Below are 25010 nucleotides of genomic sequence, written 5' to 3'. Positions count from 1 at the left end.
GTAAAATGTTAAAATGACATTTTCCAGTGAATGCATTTGTCTTTGTTGAAAGCAATGCAAAAGTTCAAAAATGCATCAAAAACGCTACGTGTGAACATAGCCCAAGGTGTGAAGGAGTATTTTTGGTTTTGGTTATTTATTTTGCCTTATATACAAGTCATTACCCTGGAAAGGATGTTCCTTAATATATTTCCCAGGAAAATCCATTTTGGTTTTGTTTTTGTATGTTTTATTGTGAGTCCGTAAAAGTGGCGTAATATTCTGAGACCGTTGTTAACAGCAGTGACCTCGGAGTCAGAAATGCTTCCAGGGGTCTTCCCCATGCTGTTCCCATGTCATTTGAGCACTGTTCCCATCGATGTGGGCAATTTTTAGGCCATCTGCAGACTGCTGGGAGCGAGCCGCCTGAAAAATGCTCGAGTTTCCCATAGACTTACATTGGGCTCGTTGCTCAGGTCGAGCACCCGAATATTCCAATTTGCTCGACCCAAGCAACGAGTACCCAAGCATTTTAGTGCTCGCTCATCACTAATCAGGATCCTATCTTCCCATATAAATGTAGGGTTCCCAGCAAAGAGAATTGCCTTACCTCTGATTCCAAATAGAAAACTGGTGTGTACAGGTGCTTACTAAGAGTAGTCATCTCCTTATATAACTAACAAATAATGTAGCACTCTGTAGTGCTATAGTTTACAAATATGAAATATATGAAATTTGGATTGCATTACTGCTTTAGAAAATAGGAATAATTGAGAATACTAAGGGCATAAATTGGCCAATTCATATGGACCCGGTAGCCTGGATGAGGAGATTCTCATTGCTGGGAACCTATGAGTTGGCCAATTTATTCACTAAGCATTCTCAAATATTCATATTTTCTATACCTTATATTTAAGTATCAGTAAGGTCTAGCATTGTAGAACACAGTGTGCAGCCAGTAGATATGTGGCTTGACTGGCTGTGCAGTGGCAGTAGCAGAAGTCACACGGTAAGAGCATTGATGTACTTATAACATTTTTTGGGATTTAATTTAATGTTGCTTGTGATTTGTGTTTCAATAGCTAACCTTGCTTGCTTGATTTCGTTTTTATATTTCTTATTGAGATCTTTATACTCCTGAAATGCTATTTCAGATTTCTTGGCCATAAAGATTTTGAATGCCCTTTGTTTTTTTCTTTGTTAAACTTTTTACTGTCTTATTTATCCATAATGGTTTCAAAGTAGCAAGTATTTGTGAATTCTAAAGGAAATTATACATGGTTTTCTAAATCCCCTCATTGTAAAGCTGTCACTGCTGGAAGTCTGAACACTTGCAATAAAATTAACAATATGCTTCTGAGCTTTTTACACAGTATACTAAGAACATTGCAATATATTGATACTATGGTTAAAGCTACCTGGTAAATTTGGGTACCAATATATTACCGTATTTTTCGGATTATAAGATGCACTTTTTTCCCCACCAAATTTGATGGGAAAACAGGTGTGTGTCTAATAATCTGAATGTAGCTTACCGGGTGCGGTGGAGTGGAGTCCCAGGGTCGCTGCTCCAGGAAGCTGGCTGGCGGCGGCAGTAGTGGGGCGATGCTGCGGGTCCAAGGCTGGTAGGAGGTGTTTGGCGGTGTGGGGGCTCCGCCGATATTTTGTGAACGCCCGTAGGTCACGCACTTCCATGGTTCTCAATGCTGTGGACTTCGGAACAAAAGCTATCTGGAGGCAGCGCATGTGCAGATTGAGATCTTGGGAGACAAGATCTCGGTGCCGAAATCTTCTTAATCCACGCATGCGCTGCCTCTGGCGTCAATTTTCCCAAAGTCCACATCATTGAAAACTATGGAAAGTTCAGGGGGTCCAGCTTTCACAAAATGTTGGCAAAGCTCCAGCACCGGTGAATACCCTTCCTGCCAGCTTGGGACCCGCAACATCACACTCTGGCATTGCACCTCCGAACACACCCTCCTCCCAGCCTGGGGCCCACAGTATCACCCCACTCCTGCCTCCACCGCTGCTGCCACCAGCTTCCTTCAGCAGCAACCCTGCCTCCTGTGTCCCTGCTCTACCACAGTCGCTTCCCCTGTTAAGCTACCGTAAAAGCGGACTATTAGATGCACCACCATTTTATTTAAAAAAAAAATGTTTTCCTATTTTCCTCCCCAAAATTTGGGGTGCGTCTTATAATCTGATATGTCTCATAATCTGCAAAATACATTATACTGATAAAAAGCTTTGATATGCAAGATATTAAAAACTGTACCAGTTTTTTTAAGAGTTGCTTTGTAAGAGGTTAGAAAAGTTCATTGCTATTTTAAACCTCTGTGATATTCTAGAAACTGCACATGAGATATCTGATAGTTAACTTAACAGACATTTTATAGAATGAAGCAGTAGACAATCATATTATCAAAGTATTATTATTTAAAACATATTAATTATATTCAATATCATAAGGTCAGAAGGTAGATCGTGATCAGCAGTAAGACATAAGCTTTATGTATGAACATGCATTATAATTTTAATAAGAGACAAATGAATAGTTGCTTGTTTGGAAATGTATTTTACGCAGAGTATAAAAGCAATTACCAGTTACCATGCTGAAATAATATGACTGCAGGAAGGAACATAAAATAAAATAGGAAATTTATTGGGAATATTTATAATAGTAAAATGAATTAAATAGTAGGATAATACTTATCTGCTATAGTAGATAAAACAAATTGTGGACCAGTTAAGCTTTAATAAAACGTATAACATTCTGTTTGTGTTGAGTTGGATCCTTAAATGTATAGTCTACACAGTTTAAACAGTTTACACTGTTGTCATGTACTGAATTAGAAAGTTATGAGTTATTATAGGGAAGGAGTCCCCTCCTGGGAAATACTCATTTCTTAGCAAAAGTGGAGAACGGATACTAAGAACATTTCTCTATCTTGTGGATGTATCCTTTTTCTGCATTAGGCAGGTAAAAATTATCCCTTGTTTGGGATCTGCAATGGCTTTGCTATTCACAAACTGCTTTATCAAGTACATAAGCTTTTTATCAAGTCATTGAAAAATTATGTTTTTTAGGGAGTAGGAACAGACCAGTTGTTTTCAAAGCGAATAAGCAAGATTTGTCAAAAAAACTTGCAAATGTTATTCTTATTTGGGGGCTGCTTCATGTTTGTGCAAGCTCAAAAGAGTACACTTCATAGCAGCAGTGCAATATAACTATACAATACATTGGACAAGCTCAGGAGATGTGTGTGGACATCAAGCTGCCACTGCAGATTGGATTACCATGATGTTGATGATAACACCAGCCAGGTACTACTTTAGGGTATGTTCCCACGATGCAGATTTGAAGCAGAAATTTCCTGAGCATTTATACATCTCCTTGGCAAAAAAAAACACATGAGAATTTTACATGCATTTTTTCAGCGTTTTTACATGCGTTTATGCATGCATTTTTCCAAGCGATTTTGAGCATCACTTGGAAAATGGCTTGACAAGTTGGTCACACAATATAAATCCATGCAACTGGCATTTAGTCAGCTGATAGTCACCAGACCACTGACGTCAGTGGTCAGGTGATGGTCGCGTGACCATCAGCTGACTAAATGACATCACCGCAGGTCCTGCCAGTACACCGCGGGACGCTGAGGAGAGAACGCGGCCTGGAGGAGACCGGGGCCCGCCGGAGAAGTGTGTATAAATAATTTTTTTTTATTTTTTACTTTATTATTCTCTTTTTACTTGCAGGTATGATTGTACCGGGTTGGAGGAGAGTTTCCTCTTCTCCAGACCTGGGTACCATCCACGCATTGAACCGCATAATATCCGCATGTATACATGTATACATGCGGATATTAAGCGGTTCAATGCAATTCAATGGGCACGATTTCACCTCAAAATCGGGCCCAAATTGGTTGTGCTGTAGATTTTTCTGCAATGATAATCCGCAGTGGAAATTTCCGCATAGCACATGCAGATTATCATTGCGATACATCCCAGACCTCTTAACAAGTGATTTTAATTTGTTTCTGCAGTGGAAATGCCGCCGCGGAAACGCATTTAATCCGCATCGTGGGCACTCTGGTTGACAGAAAGATGAGCATGAAAAGGAAAGACAACTTGAGGCTTGTTTTGATTGATGGCGAACTTGCTTTTCCCAAATAAACTGTTGATGTCACTTCATATGCTGATAAAAAGCTGTAATTCCTAGTCTAGAGAGTGTCAAAGAATCTGGTGGCAATGTGCAAAAGAACTCCCACACACAGAGATTAGCAATTCTGAAAGAATTCTAATTCACTTGTACTTTCCCAGTAAATTAGTTTCTCAGTGAAGTTATTCTATGTGCCTTGAATGTCCCATATTCACTCTTGCTCCAGATCCCAGAGCATAATAAGCGTAAGATGTAAAAAGTAAACAAAAAAACTTATACTAACCTCTTCCTTTACATGTCCGGCCCCTCCATGTTCCACTGTTTGGTCCTATTTTACCCATCGAAGCCACATATCCTGAACCGGTTTGCTCTAGGCCAGGACTTTCTGCAATGTCTGGGCTTCGGAGGTCATTTTAGAACTCCAAGGCACGATGCGTGACCTACAATGACCTTCAAAGCATGGTTGCAGGCAGAAGTCCTCACCAAGAGTTAACGTACCATAGCAACGATGGCAAAAAAATGCTAAGGACCAGATGGCAAGCAATGAGTAGGACTGACTGCCTTTCTATACTTTTTTTCTGCTATCGCATATTCTACCTGTTCATTCTAGATTGAGATATCAGGATGTGGCCAGGCCTCAGATGTTACTGAGTGTTGTATGTCCATAACATCATCACGTGCAACATACAGTGACCTCCAAGGCCTGATCATGGCCAGAAGTTCTGAACTATAGTGAACAGGCTGAAGGAATGCGGCTCGCAAGGAGTGAAAGAAAAGGTGACTGTAACACCATTGCCAGCTCACCTGCATGACTTTCCCATCTCCTCCAAGCAGGCACGCTGGCATACTCACTGCTCCGGCCCCATGGCATGGTCCCCTTCAGCTGGTATTTCTCCTTCTTGTGCATGCCACACTTACTGACAGCTCGCCTAGTATGTGCGTGAGACCACTTGCCCATTCTTAAAGGGGCAGCGCACGCACATAGTAAAGTATAGCCAGTGAATAGCTGGAAGCATTTAGTATAAGTGAGGTCACCTGCTGGATGGCTCTCAGCCTATTACTGAGACTTATCCTGTATAAAAGACTCCCTCTACCTTAGGGAGTCACTGAAGCATCAGCTTTCATTAGTATTTAGTGTCTCCTACTCATGAGTTGTTAGATTCTCTGGTCCTGTGTGGCCCGATCCTGCACCGAATTCCTGGTCCTGGTGTGGCCAGGACCTGAACCTGAGTCCCCTGGTCCTGTTGCGGCCAGTCCTGTTTCCGAAGTCCCCTGGCCCTGGTGTGGTCAGTTCCCTGAACATTGTCCCCTGGTTCTGGTATGTATAGTCTTGTTCCTAAAGTTCCCTGGTCCTGATATGGTCAGCAGCCTGAACACTGTCCTGTGGTCCTGGTGTGCAGAGCACCCTGAACATTGACCACTGGTCCTGGTGTGGCAGGGGCCCTGGACATTGTCCCCTGGTCCTAGTGCGGCCATTTCTGTTCACAAAGTCCCATGGTCCCGGTGCTGCCAGTGTCTGAATGTTTCCTATCCGTGTATCTGGATTGCTACAACCTATCCCAGAAGTATCTCCCTGAGTCTCTGTGTCAGTCACTGTTCTGCAATACACCTGAACCTAGTCGTCTGAACGGAGCCAAGTCTGTGTCAGCTAACCTGACTCCTGGGGTCAGCTCTTGCATTACCGGCATCTGCATCGGAGTGGTACCTGGTGGCTTTCTGCAGTCCAGCCTGTCTCTACCATATGTAGCTGTAGTAAGCACCAGGTAGCCGCTTAGCTATGCCCCTACTTAGGCAAACCTGGCCCTGTGGCACAGTGGGTCCACTAATCTGGTGGCGTAACAATGGCTCTGTGGACCAGATGACTAGCAGCATACAACAGAGTGCCTGGACATGTCATGTCAGTTTTTGTTTTTTTTACATTTGTTTTAACTTTTATAGATCGTCCATGATTCCATATAAACGTAGCCGGCTACCATTTTGCTGAATCCGCGTGAAGCAAATTTACAAAAATTTGTATTTTCAAAATGCAGACTTTTTGTATATTCATGTAGAATTCCATTTGAATCAATTTGCAAATTTGAATTCAAGCATTGTTGAGCCGCTACCTGTAGAACAAGCAGATTTGTGATTTTTTGTAGCATGAACTGCTTATCGACAAAGCCAACAACTTCCTCCTCTTTTTGAAATCACATCCTTAGCACCCCTGTCTAGTTCCCAGATCTTGTCCACCACTGAATCATCATCATTCCTGATTTGGCTTGCAGTTGACTGAATGGCCTGAACTCCATATGCTCAGAGTGCTACTACCATTGACAGTGCCCCTAAAAAATAGGATCGCAGAGCCAGCAATAAAGCATTAGTATAGGGTCATTTATCTCCTTTGACACTATGTCATCTGAGTACAAAGGTTTTATCCCTTCCAGTAAATCTACTGGAAGAAGTAACTCTAGTGTAGTATCATCCTTAGTCCCCGGGGTACTGTCGCATAGTAAGGGGCAAAAGAGTAACAAGTGTCACTGATAGAATGAAAATTTTGCCTTGTACAACATTTTGAACCCGATTGATCAAAGAGATAACTTCAAAAATCTGATGTAAAACACTTTGAAAAGTCACAATTTTTTTCACAACACGAGTTGCACTAAAAAATTGCGACTTTTGGCATTTTTACACCAGTTTCGGCCTGTTCCGTTAAATGGGCAGAGCTGGGACTGAACAGGGTGGAAGGATGCAGGGAAACGCCTGCTCATCACTGACTGGATTAAGATTTGTGGTGAGGTTCACTGAGAAATCAGGAGTGTCTGACTCCAATACACCCCATGAACAATGCTGGTCCTGAGGAATCTGGGTCTTATTTGTTGTTTGTTATTTTGGCATAGGAGGTCGACTGAGAAAAACACTAACGCAAGCTGCTGGTGTCACTGTCATTATCATCCTGATGTGACTAAAACAAATAATGTGACCAGGTGTGGATTAAGAGGTAGTGGGTCCCCTCTACTTTGAGAAATCATGTGACAGATAATGTGATTTACACACAGGTGCACATGTGCAGATGTAAGATAACAGAGACAGTGGCATGCTAAGCGCGCCAAGCATATTTTTTCTCCTTATGTACAGCGCTATAAATAACATAGCGCTATACATAATAAAGGATACTATGTAATAAGAAATGGCACTATACAGTGGTGGCCAAAAGTATTGGCACCCCTGCAATTCTGTCAGATAATACTCAGTTTCTTCCTGAAAATGATTGCAATCACAAATTCTTTGGTATTATTATCATTTCATTTAATTTGCTGCCATGGAAAAAACACAAAAGAGAATGAAGCAAAAATCAAATCATTGATCATTTCACACAAAACTCCAAAAATGGGCCAGACAAAAGTATTGGCACCCTCAACCTAATACTTGGTTGCACAACCTTTAGCCAAAATAACTGCGAACAACAGCTTCAGGTAACCATCAATGAGTTTCTTACAATGCTCTGCTGGAATTGTAGACCATTCTTCTTTGGCAAACTGCTCCAGGTCCCTGATATTTGAAGGGTGCCTTCTCCAAACTGCCATTTTGAGATCTCTCCACAGGTGTTCTATGGGATTCAGGTCTGGACTCATTGCTGGCCACCTTAGAAGTCTCCAGTGCTTTCTCTCAAACCATTTTATAGTGCTTTTGGAAGTGTGTTTTGGGTCATTGTCCTGCTGGAAGACCCATGACCTCTGAGGGAGACCCAGCTTTCTCACACTGGGCCCTACATTATGCTGCAAAATTTGTTGGTAGTCTTCAGACTTCATAATGCCATGCACACGGTCAAGCAGTCCAGTGCAAGAGGCAGCAAAGCAACCCCAAAACATCAGTGAACCTCCGCCATGTTTGACTGTAGGGACCGTGTTCTTTTCTTTGAATGCCTCTTTTTTTTTCCTGTACACTCTATGTTGATGCTTTTTCAGAAAAAGCTCTACTTTTGTCTCATCTGACCAGAGAACATTCTTCCAAAACGTTTTAGGCTTTCTCAGGTAAGTTTAGGCAAACTCCAGCCTGGCTTCTTTATGTCTCGGGGTAAGAAGTGGGTTCTTCCTGGGTATCCTACCATACAGTCCCTTTTCATTCAGACGCCGATGGATAGTACGGGTTGACACTGTTGTACCCTCGGACTGCAGGGCAACTTGAACTTGTTTGGATGTTATTCGAGGTTCTTTATCCACCATCCGCACAATCTTGCGTTGAAATCTCTCGTCAATTTTTCTTTTCCTTCCACATCTAGGGAGGTTAGCCACAGTGCCATGGGCTTTAAACTTCTTGATGACACTGCGCACGGAAGAGACAGGAACATTCAGGTCTTTGGAGATGGACTTGTAGCCTTGAGATTGCTCATGCTTCCTCACAATTTGGTTTCTCAAGTCCTCAGACAGTTCTTTGGTCTTCTTTCTTTTCTCCATGCTCAATGTGGTACACACAAGGACACAGGACAGAGGTTGAGTCAACTTTAATCCATGTTAACTGGCTGCAAGTGTGATTTAGTTATTGCCAACACCTGTTAGGTGCCACAGGTAAGTTACAGGTGCTGTTAATTACACGAATTAGAGAAGCATCACATGATTTTTCAAACAGTGCCAATACTTTTATCCACTCCCGTTTTTAGGTTTGGTGTGGAATTATATCCAATTTGGCTTTAGGACAATTCTTTTTGTGTTTTTTCATTGAAGACAAATTAAATAAAGATAATAATACCAAAGAATTTGTGATTGCAATCATTTTCAGGAAGAAACTGAGTATTATCTGACAGAATTGCAGGGGTGCCAATACTTTTGACCACCACTGTATAAAACAAGAGGACACTATATAATACAGGACGGCAATGTACATAACAAAAAGGAATGCTGCGTAATAAGGGACAGCGCTATATATAACAAAAGGAGATGCTATATAATATGGGACAGATTTCTCAGTGCTCATTGTTTAAATGGATAGTCCGAAAGTAAATTACATTTTCATCCTAATCTCTATTCAATGTCATAATCTAATATTTTTTTGCAATATAATTTAACTAAAAGTCCTTCTTTAACTACACTAGCTAACTGAATTTTTTTTTTATTTACTACTTCCTCTTTGATGACACTTCCTTTGAGAATCCCCAGTGCATGCTGGAATACTGAGACTAGTGTCATCAGGGGACAAAGGCTGCGGTTACTCCTCTCTCAAAAGAAGCATCATCAGTGATCTCCATTTCAGGGGCTGGGCTAGTCCCTTTGCTCTACCGAGAATGCGTCGCTTGTCAATTTTGACAGATGCGCAGTAGATTCCTGTCACTATGCACTGTGCAGAAACTAGCATCATTCCCGCAAGTGATGTCACTTCTGATCTGAGCTGCCGACAGAGCGCATTGTTAATTCAGATGTATACACGGTAGATTCCTGTCACTGTGCAATATTCTGCCCATTGCACAGTGGCAGGAATCTACTGTGCAAACATTGGAATTGACAATCATTGCACAGTATCGCAGGGACTAGCCAGGCCCTGAAATGGACGTCACTCATGACGCTTCATTTCAGAGAATGAGAAAGAAATTGTGTCATTCACTGACTCTTCGTCATGCACTGGGGATTCTCAAATGAAGCGTCGTCAAAGAGAAAGTAGTAGAAAAAAAATAAGTAATTACATAGAGTACTTAGGAAAGGTTAGGGACTTTTTATTCCCGTCAACCCCAGCCGATTTTTCGCTTTTTGTTTTAATTTTTTTCTTCCATAACTTTTTTTTTATTTTTGCATCAATATGGCCATTTGAGGGTTTGTTTTTTGCGGGATAAGTTGTACTTTTGAAAGACATCATTGATTTTACCATATAGTGTACTGGAAAGTGTGGTGAAATTGCAAAAAAAAGTGCAAATACACAATTGTTATTATTTTTTTTTTCATTTACCATGATCGCTATATGGTAAAAATGACCTGGTAATATGATTTCTCAAGTCAGTATGGGTACGCAGATACCAAAAATGTTTAGTTTATTTTTATTTAAGTCGTGAAAAAAAATTCAGAAGTTTGTATGGAAAAAAGTTTTGCTTTTGCCACCATTTTTGGAGCCCTGTAACATTCTCATTTTTTATGATCTAGGGCTATGTGAGAGCTTTTTTTCTGCGCTCTGTGCTGATGTTTTTATTGATACTATTTTGTAGTAGATATGATGTTTTGATCACCAGCTATTGCCTTTTATTGCAATACTGTGGCATTCTAAAATTTAATTCTGGCGTTTTAATTTTTTTCTCATATCGCTGTTTACTGATCAGTAGTGATGAGCGAACATGCTCACCACTATTCGGTACTCGCCCGAGCATCACAGTGCTCAAGATGTTCTGCGAAGATTTCTGGGATGCTCGGGTGGGAGCTCAGGTCCCCGCCCTGCATGTTTGGCGCTATTTAGACAGCCAATTAACATGAAGGAATTGCTTGCCACTCACTGTTATACCATAGCCATGTTGGTTGTGGCATTAAAGTGATTTGCTGGCCGCATAGCGTCATCAGGTCTATATAAGACCTGGTGACTCTATGCTCACCACAGTGTACCCCGGAAACAGGAAAAATAGAAAGAGCTGCTGCTGAGTCAGGTATTCCACAGCTATATACAGTCATGGCCAAAAGTATTGAGAATGAGATAAATAGTAATTTTTCCAAAGTTTACTGCTTCATTTTTTGTAATGGCAATTTGTATATACTCCAGAATGTCAAAGAGTGATCAGCTTAACAGCAATTACTGTACTTGCAAAGTCAATATTTGCCCAGAAAATGAACTTTAACCTCCAAAACACATTTCAACATCATTGCAGTCCTGCCTTAAAAGGAGCAGCTAACATCGTTTTAGTGATTGATCCATTAACACAGGTGTGGGTGTTGATGAGGACAGGGCTGGCGATCAATCAGTCATGATTAAGTAAGAATGACATCACTGGACACTTTAAAAGGAGGCTGGTTCTTGGTATCATTGTTTCTCTTCAGTTAACCATGGTTATCTCTAAAGAAACACGTGCAGCCATCATTGCACTGCACAAAAATGGCCTAACAGGGAAGAGTATCGCAGCTACAAAGATTGCACCTCAGTCAACAATCTATCGCATCATCAAGAACTTCAAGGAGAGAGCTTCCATTGTTGTCAAAAAGGCTCCAGGGCGCCCAAGAAAGACCAGCAAGCTCCAGGACCGTATCTTAAAACTGTTTCAGCTGCGGGATCGGACTACCAGCAGTGTCGAGCTTGCTCAGGAATGGCAGCAGGCTGGTGTGAGTGCTTCTGCACGCACTGTGAGGTGGAGACTCTTTGAGCAAGGGCTGGTTTCACGGAGGGCAGCAAAGAAGCCACTTCTCTCCAGAAAAAACATCAGGGACCGACTGATATTCTGCAAAAGGTACAGGGAGTGGACTGCTGAGGACTGGGGCAAAGTCATTTTCTCTGATGTATCCCCTTTTCGATTGTTTGGGACATCGGGAAAACAGCTTATTCGGAGAAGAAGAGGTGAGCGCTACCACCAGTCTTGTCTCATGCCAACTGTAAAGCATCCTGAAACCATTCATGTGTGGGGTTGCTTCTCAGCCAAGGGAATCGGCTCACTCACAGTCTTGCCTAAAAACACAGCCATGAATAAAGAATGGTACCAGAATGTCCTCCAAGAGCAATTTCTCCCAACCGTCCAAGAGCAGTTTGGCGCCCAACAATGCCTTTTCCAGCATGATGGAGCACCTTGCCATAAAGCAAAGGTGATAACTATATGGCTCATGGAACAAAGCATAGAGATTTTGGGTCCATGGCCTGGAAACTCCCCAGATCTTAATCCCATTGAGAACTTGTGGTCAATCATCAAGAGACGGGTGGACAAACAAAAACCAACGAATTCTGGCAAAATGCAAGCATTGATTATGCAAGAATGGACTGCTATCAGTCAGGATTTGGTCCAAAAGTTGATTGAGAGCATGCCAGGGAGAATTACAGAGGTCTTGAAAAAGAAGGGGCAACACTGCAAATATTGACTTGCTGCATTAACTCATTCTAACTGTCAATATAACCTATTGGTACTCATAATATGATTGCAATTATATTTCTGTGATATAAACATCAGACAAACACTAATAAAAACCAGAGGCCAGCAGAACATGTGAAAATATAATTTTGGTGTCATTCTCAAAACTTTTGGCCATGACTGTACAGTTAGGTTCATATATATTTGGACAGAGACAACATTTTTCTAATTTTGGTTCTAGACATTACCACAATGAATTTTAAACAAAACAATTCAGATGCAGTTGAAGTTCAGACTTTCAGCTTTCATTTGAGGGTATCCACATTAAAATTGGATGAAGGGTTTAGGAGTTTCAGCTCCTTAACATGGGCCACCCTGTTTTTAAAGGGACCAAAAGTAATTGGACAGATTAAATAATTGTAAATAAAATGTTAATTTCTAGTACTTGGTTGAAAACCCTTTGTTGGCCATGACTGCCTGAAGTCTTGAACTCATGGACATCACCAGACGCTGTGTTTCCTCCTTTTTGATGCTCTGCCAGGCCTTCACTGCGGTGGTTTTCAGGTGCTGTTTGTTTGTGGGCCTTTCTGTCTGAAGTTTAGTCTTTAACAAGTGAAATGCATGCTCAATTGGGTTGAGATCAGGTGACTGACTTGGCCATTCAAGAATATTCCACTTCTTTGCTTTAATAAACTCCTGGGTTGCTTTGGCTTTATGTTTTGGATCATTGTCCATCTGTAGTATGAAACAACGACCAATCAGTTTGGCTGCATTTGGCTGGATCTGAGCACACAGTATGGCTCTGAATACATCAGAATTCATTCGGCTGCTTCTGTCCTGTGTCACATCATCAATAAACACTAGTGACCCAGTGCCACTGGCAGCCATGCATGCCCAAGCCATCACACTGCCTCCGCTGTGTTTTACAGATGATGTGGTATGCTTTGGATCATGAGCTGTACCACGCCTTTGCCATACTTTTCTCTTTCCATCATTCTGGTAGAGGTTGATCTTGGTTTCATCTGTCCAAAGAATGTTCTTCCAGAACTGTACTGGCTTTTTTAGATGTTTTTTAGCAAAGTCCAGTCTAGCCTTTTTATTCTTGATGCTTATGAGTGGCTTGCACTGTGCAGTGAAACCTCTGTATTTACTTTCATGCAGATAATTACTTTCCATTTGCTTGTTAGCAGAATACAGCCAGAATTTTTTTATCTTATTTGCATTCCTGTATTGTGTAAGCAGAGAAACTTTTCCATCATCACACGTCATCCCATATTACTGCGGTAATAATACAGGCATTTTGTGGAGCTTGCCAAATATTCCACTCCATTTAAAGTCAGCCAGCTGTGTGTTGTTGAACCTATTCACACTTGGTCGCTGACCAATACTATACTGCAAGCTAACAGCCTAAAACCGTGGTCGTCACACGTCATTGCATATTACTGAGGTAATAATACAGACATTTTGTGGAGCGTACCAAATATACTCCATCTAAAGTCAGATAGCTGTGTGTTAAACCTATTCACATTTGCTCACTGACTAATACTATACTACAAGGCCACACCCCAAAACTGTGGTCGTCAAATATGATTGCATATTACTGCGGTAATAATACAGGCATTTTGTGGAGCGTGCCAAATATTCCACTCCATTTAAAGTCAGCCAGCTGTGTGTTGTTGAACCTATTCACACTTGGTCGCTGACCAATACTATACTACAAGGCCACATCCCAAAATTGTGGTTGCCAAATATGATTGCATATTACTGTGGTAATAATACAGACATTTTGTGGAGCGACAAATATACTCCATTTAAAGTCAGCTATCTGTGTTTTGTTGAACTTTTTCACACTTGGTCGCTGACCAATTCTATGCTACAAGGCAACAACCTAAAACCGTGGTCGTCACACGTCATCGCATATTACTGAGGTAATAATACAGATATTTTGTGCAGTGTTCTAAATATACTTCATTTAAAGTCAGTCATCTGTGTGTTCTTGATCCTATTCACAATTGGTCGCTGACCAATACTATGCTACAAGGCCACAGCCTAAAACAGTGTTCGTCACACATAATCGCATATTATTGCTGTAATAATACAGACATTTTGTGGAGCATGCCAAATATACTCCATTTAAAGTCAACCGTCTGTGTTTTGTTGAACCTATACATATTTGGTCAATGACCAATACTATACTACATGGCAACAGTGTAAAACCGTGATTGTCACACCTGATCACATATTACTGCGGTAATAATACAGACATTTTGTGGAGCGTGCCAAATATACTCCATTTAAAGTCCGTCAGCTGTGTGTTGTTCAACCTATTCACATTTGGTCACTGACCAATTCCATATCTATAAGGCCACTTCCTAAAACCGTGGTCATCAGACATGATCCCATATTACTGCGGTAATAATACAGACATTTTGTGGAGCTTGAAAAATATACTCCATTTAAAGTCAGTCAGCTGTGTGATAATGAACCTATTCACACTTCGTCGCTGACCAATACTATACTAAAAGGCCACAGCCTAAAACCGTGGTCGTCACACGTGATCACATATTACTGCGGTAATAATACAGACATTTTGTGGAGCGTGCCAAATATTCCACTCCATTAAAGTCAGACAGCTGTGTTTTGTTGTACCTATTCACACATGATCGCTGACCTATACTATACTACAAGGCCACAGCCTAAAACCCTGGTCGTCACACGTGATCACATATTACTGCGGTAGTAATGCAGACATTTTGTGGATCATGCCAAATATTCCACTCCATTTAAAGTCAGCCAGGTGTGTTTTGTTGGAGTGCGTCCTAATTTTTGGTAGCACTTGCAGTCACTGCATGGCATTACCAGTATAGGAGACCCGCTCCTTATTAATGGGATATTTTTTTTTAAAATCAGGACCTCTATGTGTCTTCAAAAGTGTATTTTTGTTTTTCAAAATTTTGTGGAGCATGCCAAATATTCCACTCCATTTAAAGTCAGCCAGCTGTGTTTTGTTGGAGTGCGTCTGAATTTTTGGCAGGCCATACAGTTACTGTATACGCTATAACAATACAAGAGTCCCGCTCCTTCATAATGGGAATTTTTTTTTTACATCAGGCCCTCTATGTCTCTTCAAATGGGTATTGGGCTTTTCCAAATTTTAAGCAGACCTTGATGTCGCTGCATATGCAATAACAGTATAGGGAACCCACTCCTGAATAAAGGGAACAACAAAGCATAGCCAGCTGATGGCCATCTAACAATAGTAAGGGTCGCCTGATGACCCTATAAAAATAGGCTTTGTGACTTTCAGAGTCCCTCCTTCATAAATGAAACAGGATGTGTCTGATCATGTCTCACATACCACATTGCCAGATAAGGTAGTAAAATTTTAAAATGACATTTACTGGTGAATGTATTTTTCACTGTTGAAAGCAATGCAAAAGGGAAAAATGCATCAAAAACACTACGTGTGAACATAGCCCAAGGTGGGGGAAAGAACTTTTTGGGGGGTTTATTTATTTTGCCTTATATGCAAGTCATTAGCCTGGAAAGAATGTTCCTTAATGTTTTTTCAGGAAAATCGATTTTGTTTTTGTGTGTTTTATTGTGCGTCCGTAAAAGTGGCGTAATACTCTGACAACATTTTTCACAGCAGTAACCTGGGTGGCAGAGATGCTTCCAGTGGTCTTCCCCATGCTGTTCCCTTGACATTTGAGCATTGTTCCCATCGATTAGGGCAATTTTTAGGCCCTCTGCAGACCTCTGGAGGGGGCCGTCGGAAAGATGCTCAAGTTTCCCATAGATTTACATTGTGCTCGTTGCTCTTGTCGAGCTATAAGTCACCGAATAAGTGTGAATATATTTTTGATGCAAGCAGCAGACTTTATATGCAGTATAATATCGTGCAGCTTGCAAAAAAAAATCAGGATTAATACCGCAGTATTTGATCACGTCTGATGACCAATTATTTTGCCCAATGAGGCTATACCAATGCTATTGGTCAGTGAACAAGTGTGAATATATTTTGGAAACGCAAGTAGTAGACTTTAAATGAAGTATAATTTTTGCAGATTGCAGTATTAATCCTTTTTTTTTGCAGTAATATTTGACCACCTGAGATGATGGACAAGTTTCTCTGCTTCCACAATACAGCAATGCTATTTAAATCAACCAAATCTGGCAGTATGCTGCTAACAAGCAAATGAAGAAGTAAAATGAAAGTGCAATGGACCCTATTCTGTACTATACTTGCTCTCCACAAACCCTGCCTAACTACTGAGATCAGCAGGATTAATATTTTCTTCAGAATGAGCCCTTACAAGGACTGTTAAAGTTGATTTCTAATAGTGACTAGGGTTGAGCGAGTATGTTCTGTCCGAGTACGCTCGGGCCGAGCTCCGAGTATTTACAGCTGCTCGGTGATAAGGTTTAATCGCTCCCTGTGCATGATTTGCAACTGTTTGACAGCTTTATTGAATGTGAGGAATATGTAAGAAATAGACATTCCTCGCATATAATAAAGCTGTCAAACAGTCGCAAATCATGCACACGGGAGCGATTAAACCATATCACCGAGCAGCTGTAAATACTCGGAGCTCGGCCCGAGCGTACTCGGCGAAAGGGTTAGGAGAACATACTCGCTCAACACTAATAGTGACCAATTCTCTCCCTCACTCAGCTGCAGCTCTCACTACTCTGTGTATTTGACCAGTATACTGTGACGATCATAGGGCTTTAGGTCTTATATAGAAACAATGATGCTATGCGGCTAGTCACTCACTGTAATGCCACAACCAACATGGCTACAACATTACAGTGACTGTCAGACAATCCCTGCAAGTTAATTGCCTGCCTAAAATGTGCCCAACATGCGGAATGGGGACCAGAGGATTTCAAAATTACTTGCCGAGCACCGAGCGTCTCGAGCACTGTGATGCTCGGGCGAGCGACAAATAGTGGCAAGTGTGGCACCCCAGGGGTCTGGTTGCCACAGTGATAGAAATATCACGTCTGAGAGCAAGTGGGAGGATCCCTGGTCAGGAGCCCTTGACCATGCAACACCTCCTGTCCCAGACCAGATAGGGGAGGAATCTGCCCTATATAAACTGGATCTGGGGCGGGGTTAGCTGAGTGAAGCAGAGGGAGAGTGAAGTTCCAGACACAGGGAAAGCAACAGCTAGGAGCTCTGTAGGAGCGGGAGCTGAGTGCCAGGGACTGGAAGCAGATATTGCTTGTCCTGTCTGAAGACACTACTAGCGGACAACGGAGTCCGAGGCTGTGGGGATCTCTAAGTCCAGCAGCAGAAACCAGCCGGCAGGGGATTCCAGGTCCTCTGGCCATAGAAGCCCGGAGGCTAAGTCACACACCAGGGACCGGTACCGCCATCGAGGAGCGGAAGCTACCAGAGGGTCCAAGTCACCAGCCATACGGGTGAGCACCACACGGTATACTCAGGGACGTGGGCTACTTCCACTCGCTTACAGCAAGGTAGCCAGGAAGAGTGCAGACAGATGGGGAGGCCTACAACTCCACCTGGCCAGGGGAACTCCTGTTTATTCACAGACTGACCAGGCCTCTTATGCTAGCCAGTACTCCCGGGAGGGTCTGCCTTATTCTCATCAGTAAAGACCCTGAACTGCACTGCAAAGACTCTGAGTCGTTCCTGCTTTATCCATGCACCATCACTCCCATCATCCACACTCACTGCCCTGAGGCTATACTCCTCCCATGGGGAGTTGTCCATCCTCTGCTGCGCACACAACATCAGCCTCAGCGGACTGCCTCGCAGCGGCGGTACACCCTGACCGCAATCCACGGGTGGCGTAGCCGGACATTAACCTAAAACATATAAAAGACTGCCACTGGTTTGACCACCCTGAGCCACAGGACCGGGTCGCCGCCCCAGAGACTACAACCCCCAGAGTCCCGGCTCCGGGTAACCCACACACGTGCACACACGGCCCAGGGGGCGAGTCACAAGCATGCTCGCTCATCACTAATTATCATACATGACCATGTCTGGTTGTAGGTTCAGCTGCGAGAGCCACAGATCTGTCTGGTCTCTTAGACCTTTCAATGACTCTGTGGCGGTGTGCTGTTTGTCAGCTAAGCAAATGAGTTTCAGCAGAGCCTTTTGCGGCTTCACCAAAGGTATGCTGCAGTGCTTCCAGCTTTTGACCGATATAGATAATAATTCGGAGATGGAGGAGGGGGTGCAGGAACTGGTGTGGGATGTGGGGGAAACCCTGATGGAATGAGGTCCAGCAATTCTAGGCATTGGTAGCACATGCGTCATCCCAAGGTCCGATTTGGTCCCGGTTTCCACAAGGTTCACCCAGTGTGCGGTCAGAGAAATGTAGCATCCCTAGCCACAAAGACTTTTCCCTTTGTAGGTGACTAAGTGGATCTTCCCAGTAACTGCGTTGGTCAAGACATGGGTGATGTTATGGAACACTAAGTGTCCAAAAGCCAAAATGGCAACATTTCCAGGGTAAGCAATCTGAAAATGTGGCTGTTTATTGTTTGGACCAGTGAGTGAGTGGCTACATATTTCCACTTGCATTCTAAGGCCTGGGATAGAGGCAGCTAAACTCTGCGCTGGGACAAGGAAGTGGACATGTTTGCTGATTGTACAGGGCGGGCCATTTATATGGATACACTAAATTAAATGGGAACCCTATTCTCCCACTCTTGACACACTGATAGCAACACCTCAGAAGAAATGCTAGCACAGGCTTCCAATATCCGTTGCTTCAGATGCTGCACAACTCGTATCTTGATGGGATGGTGTGGTATATGGGGTACAAAGATAGTGGGGTCATTCTTCATCAATGGAAACCTCAATGCCACTGTATATCTGAAATTGCTACATGATGATGTGTTGCTCTCTTTATGCAATGAAGATCGCAGATTCCCTGAGTTTTTCCAACAAGATGGTGCACCACCACATTATGGGTGTCAGGTCCGAGCATTCCTACATGAACAGTTTCCTGGAAAGTGGATTGGTCGTCGTGGGCCTGTTGAATGGCCGCCAAAGTCTCCCGATCTGACCCCCTTAGACTTTTATCTTTGGGTTCATCTGAAGGCAATTGTCTATGCTGTGAAGATGCGAGATGTGCAGCATCTGTAACAACGGATACTGGAAGCCTGTGCCAGCATTTCTTCTGTGGTGTTGCTATCAGTGTGTCAAGAGTGGGAGAAGAGGGTTGCATTGACAATCCAACACAATGGGCAGCACTTTCAACACATTTTATAAGTGGTCATAAACTTGTAAAAAACTCATGAAAGAATAAAGTTACGTTAAAACCAAGCACACCATTGTTTTTCTTATGAAATTCTCAATAAGTTTGATGTGTCACATGACCTTCTTCCCATTGAAAAAATTAAAGCTGGATCATAAATGGCTGACTTCAAAATGGAAAAGTTTTCCCCCTCCCATATACTAATGTGCCACAAACAGGAAGTTGATATCACCAACCATTCCCATTTAATTTAGGTGTATCCATATAAATTGCCCACCCTGTAGTTGGAATGTGCAACAACAGGTGCATGGCACGAGGCATCCACGCCTGTGTCTTGGACACAGACAGCTGCGCGTCTACTTCCTCATCCTTTTCCACACGCGTTGCACATTTTAAATTAAGTATGCAGCTAAAAGTGGTATTAATAGGCACTAGAATAGAATAGATGTAGCCCTGATAAGGAGTTTTGGTTTTAGGTTTCAGCAGCAAGGACTACAAAGCTATAAACCCTGACTATAGGCCTGTAATGCACTACTATCCCTTCTCCAGTAGCTATCCTTGCACTAAATACAGCTAACAGCGCTATTCATATTGAATGCAATAGATTTAGGCATGACAAGGAATTTTGGTTTTTGGTTTCTGCAGCAAGTTCAGTAATGCACTAGTAGCCCTTGTCCTGCAGTTATCCCTTCACTAAATAGTACAGCTTACAGTGGTATTGCATAGAATAGAAGGAGCACTGATAAGGACTGTTGGTTTTAGATTTCTGCAGCAAGGCCTGTAACGCACTACCAGCCCCTCTCGAGCAGCTATCCCTACATTACATTAAGTACAGCTAACAGCGGTATTGAATAGAATAGATGTAGGCCTGATAAGGAGGGTAGTTTTTTAGGTTTCTGTAGCAAGACCTGTAATGCACTACTAGCCCTTCTCCAGCAGTTAACCCTACAGTAAATAGTACAACTAACAGCGGTATTGAATTGAATGGATGGAGTCCTGATAAGAACTGTTGGTTTTAGGTTTCTGCAGCAATACCTGCAATGCACTACTAGCCTTTCTCCAGCAGTTAACTATACAGTAAATAGTACAACTAACAGAGGTATTGAATAGAATTGATGAAGTCCTGATAAGAACTGTTGGTTTTAGGTTTCTGCAGCAATACCTGCAATGCCGTACTAGCCTTTCTCCAGCAGTTATCCCTACAGTAAATAGTACAACTAACAGTGGTATTGAATAGAATTGATGGAGTCCTGATAAGGACTGTTGGTTTTTGGATTCTGCAGCAGTGCCTGTAATGCAATACTAGCACTTCTCCAGCAGTTATCCCTAAAGTAAATAGTACAACTAACAGCGGTATTGAACAGAATAGATGTAGCCCTAAGAAAGAGCTTTTTTTGTTTTCTGCAGCATGGCTTATAATGCACTACTTGCCTTCTCTAGCAGTTATCCCTGCACTAAATAGTACAACTAACAAAAATCCTAATAACCAAAATCCCACAATGTCTGACCGCCATCTCATCCTTCTTCTCTGACAGATTTCTAAAACTCAACATGGATAAAACAGAGTTCATCATCTTTCCGCCATCTCATTCAACCCTCCCAACTGACCTAGCTATCAACCTCAATGGCTGTTCACTCTCCCCAGTCCCACAAGCTCACTGCCTTGGAGTAACCCTGGACTCTGATCTCTCCTTCAAGCCACATATCCAAGCCCTTTCCACTTCCTGCCGACTCCAACTCAAAAACATCTCCTGGATCCGTTCATTCCTCAGCAAAGACTCTGCAAAACCACTAGTGCATGCCCTCATCATATCCCACCTCAACTACTGCAACCTCCTGCTCCGTGGCCTCCCTTCCAACACTCTTGCACCTCTCCAATCTATCCTAAACTCTGCTGCTCGACTAATCCACCTATCCCCCCGCTATTCCCTGGCCTCTCCTCTCTGTCAATCTCTTCACTGGCTCCCCATTGCCCAGAGAATTCAGTTCAAAACTCTAACCATGGCATACAAAGCCATCCACAACCTGTCTCCCCCATACATCTGTGACATAGTCTCCCGGTACTTACCTGCACGCAACCTCCGATCCTCACAAGATCCTCTCCTCTACTCCCCTCTTATCTCCTCCTCCCACAATCGTATACAAGATTTCTCCCGTGCATCCCCCCTACTCTGGAACTCTGTACCCCAACACATCAGACTCTCGCCGACCGTGGAAACCTTCAAAAGAAACCTGAAGACCTACCTCTTCCGACAAGCCTACAACCTGCAGTAACCACCGCTGCACAACCAGCTCTACCCTCACCTAATGTATCCTCACCCATCCCTTCTAGAATGTGAGCCCTCGCGGGCAGGGTCCTCGCTCCTCCTGTACCAGTCGCTGACTCGTTTTGCTAAGATTATGTAAATGCTTTTGATATGTATATCCCTATCACATGTAAAGCACCATGGAATAAATGGCGCTATAATAATAAATAATAATAATAATAATAATAATAATAACTAACAGCAGTACTGAATAGAATAGATGTAGCCCTGATAAGGACTGTTGGTTTTAGGTTTCTGCAGCAAGGCTTGTAATGAAATATAAACTGTGACTAGGCCTGTAATGCTAACTTTTCCTTCTTCAGTAACTCTCCCTTACTCTGTATCCGGGGTACAGTGTGGCGAGCATCGCATCACATCACTGGTCTTATATTTACCCGATGATGTGCTGCGGCCGGGAAATCACAGTAAGGCCTGTAGACAATATGGCTATAGCATTACCGTGATTGACAAGCAATTCCCGCATGTTTAGTTGCTGAAAAATAGCCACGAAACATGAGGGGCGGGGACTTGAGCATGTGCACGAGCAACAGGGATACTTTATTGAGTACCAAGCAAGCCCGAGCACCCCGATGCTCGATCGATTATCGAGCAGTGCCAAACACGCTCGTCCATTACTAGTCCTTAAGTCTATCACTAACCTCTCCATGTGCCCAGCTAGGCCTCAAATTAAATTGAGAAGAGACAGGAACCAGACTTAGTTTGTAATAAAACGTATCTGGGAATTATGGGTGGATAAGGGAACACAGCCTGGGAGGGGGCCACATTCCTCAATGCAAACTACAAATAAAGGGCTTGCACACCTTTAGTATAAAATTAGTATAGAAAAAAAAGAAATAAAGAAGCTCACCACACCAATATTGTTTGAGATACACTGGAAAGTAGATGAATGGGTGTCATTTCCTGCTGGTGAAGCTCAGCTACTATAGAAGCAGCGAAGAATAAGAATTTTCTGGCACTTCCATCCATAAAATTAATATTTTTATTAGAAATTCATTGAAAAACAGGAGGATCCATCATGAGGATAAACCTTACACGTTGCCATTAGTCCTATGACTTTCCAAATGATGGATCCTCCTATTTTTAAATGAATTTCTAATAAAAAGATTCATTTTATGGATGGAGGTGCTGGAATATCCTCTTTATTTGTCGGCTCTATTAAAATTAATGTGCTGGTGCACAAATACACTGTGGCCAATTTACAAACATAAATTAAATCCCAATTTTTTTTTTTCATACAGAGAAATAGTGGAATATATTTATACATTAATCTTAGCGTGCTGACACACACTGTCTATATATGCTTGTATATTGGCCACAGCATATCTGTGCATCTGCATATTAAATTATTTCTAAAGGTTTGGGGGCCCTTTTTTCGCTGTAGGAGGTGGGTGTTATTTTTTGGTTTTGTACTTTTTCATATACATATGTTTCATTATGTCCTACGTTTCGTCCCGACTGCTGCGCTTGCAAATCTTCACTTGTAAACTTGTAAAGGAGACCAAGTATGAGCTGTATTTATTACTGCTTCTACATCAGAGATCATTGCTGCCTGAAGGCTCCTGCTGTGCTCCGCGACGCCCGGCGAATGTGATGAGCGGTGACATCATTAACATTACTGATGTCACTGCTCATCACAGTCACCGGATCACATAGATCGCAGCTGGAGCCGGGAGTAGAGGCTGCTCCAATCCCATGGAGTGTCAATATAAGGCTAAACAGGCTTTGATTGTCAGAATCGTGGGAACTGCTGGACTATGTCGGATGTGCATACAAACTTTGCTTTCTAATATATTGGTGAGTGAGGGACAGTCTCTTGTTTTTGGGTGTCTCTTTTTATGTCTTTCATGTTTCCATTTTTGGACTACCTCGGATTCCCAGGACCACATCAGATCTACAGCGGTTTTGGTTTTTTTAAATAAATTGATGAACCAGGGAAAGAGTCGGGGAGTATTTTTTTTTTTTAAATAAAATATTTTTGCGTGTCATTTTCTTTTTACTGACTTGGTAAGTAAAAAGGGTGTCTGATAGACACCTCTTCATTACTATCATCAGAGCTTGATGCCAGCTATGCTTTTGGAAAATTCACAGCTGACATTAATCCCAACTACCATTACCGCGATTGCCACCGCACCAGGGCAATTGTTGGTACCCGGGGAGAAGCGCATTTAATGTGATTCATCACTGCAGTGGCTGCAGGCTTGTATTTTTAGGCCAAGAAGAGCCCAATAACCAGTGCCTTCCCAGCCTGATAATATCAGTTCTCTAATGTCTGCTTTATCTTTGCTGGTTATCAAAAAGAGGCGACCCATTGTCATTTTTTTCATCTATTTATTTATTAGGTTAAACAAGGCTAAGCACCCTTTAGTGCCACATGAAAAGCATTAAAGGCTGCAAGTTAATTAAATGTGGGGGGCTTGTGAAATTATTTCTTCATGATAACTATCTATTCCTATTATTATTTATCTATAATATATCTAATATCTTTCTATCATCTATATATTTATATGTTTATATAAGATTGCTTTATTATTTATGACAACTAGCTTTCATTTACATACAATATTACTATAGTATGTAGAAGATGTTAAAAACGCATTGCATATGGATGGCATACTCATGTCATATGTATGACAAACGGATGGTAGGCAAAAAAAAATATGCACACTCGCATAGCACTCGGAATGAATGAAATGACATATGCATCACACTTGCCTTAAGGCCACATTCAGGCGTTCAGCATTTGGTCAGTATTTTACCTCAGTATTTGTAAACCAAAACCTGGAGTGGGTGATAAATGCAGAAGTGATGACGTGTTTGTATTATATTTTTCCTCTGATGGTTCCACTCCTGATTTTGGCTTTCAAATACTGATGTGGGGGCGTAGCTTGGATTCTGACGATGTAGGGCGCAGATTTCTTCATCTCCATTGAAACTCCTCATAAAACAACTTGTATAGAGACTTGTTGTTGACTTCCAGTTTTATAAATTTATTAGGAAAATTCTGGACGTTTTTTGGGACATTTTATCACCTAGATTGTATCTGTGTGACCTGGCACACCGGAGATATTTACTCTGGAAGTCGGCTGTGAGACAGTTCTGCTGTCCGGAGAATTTAACATACTCACAGGGAGGTATTAGCTGTCCATATCTCTAGCACAGATTTAAAACTGAGGTACTGGTGAGCCCTGAAGTACTGTGGAAACCTTGATACGCTTCTCATGCTGACCCAGGAAAGCATCGATGGTGATCATTAGACGACCATTGAAAAGTTGTGTGACGCACTTTATTTAAATTTAGGATGCGCCTGT

This window comes from Phyllobates terribilis, unplaced genomic scaffold (genome assembly GCF_046119375.1).
Source record: "Phyllobates terribilis strain yellow unplaced genomic scaffold, ASM4611937v1 Scaffold_1__5_contigs__length_1240528914, whole genome shotgun sequence".
Classification (NCBI taxonomy): Eukaryota; Metazoa; Chordata; class Amphibia; order Anura; family Dendrobatidae; genus Phyllobates; species Phyllobates terribilis.
This window is presented reverse-complemented; position numbering follows the sequence as displayed.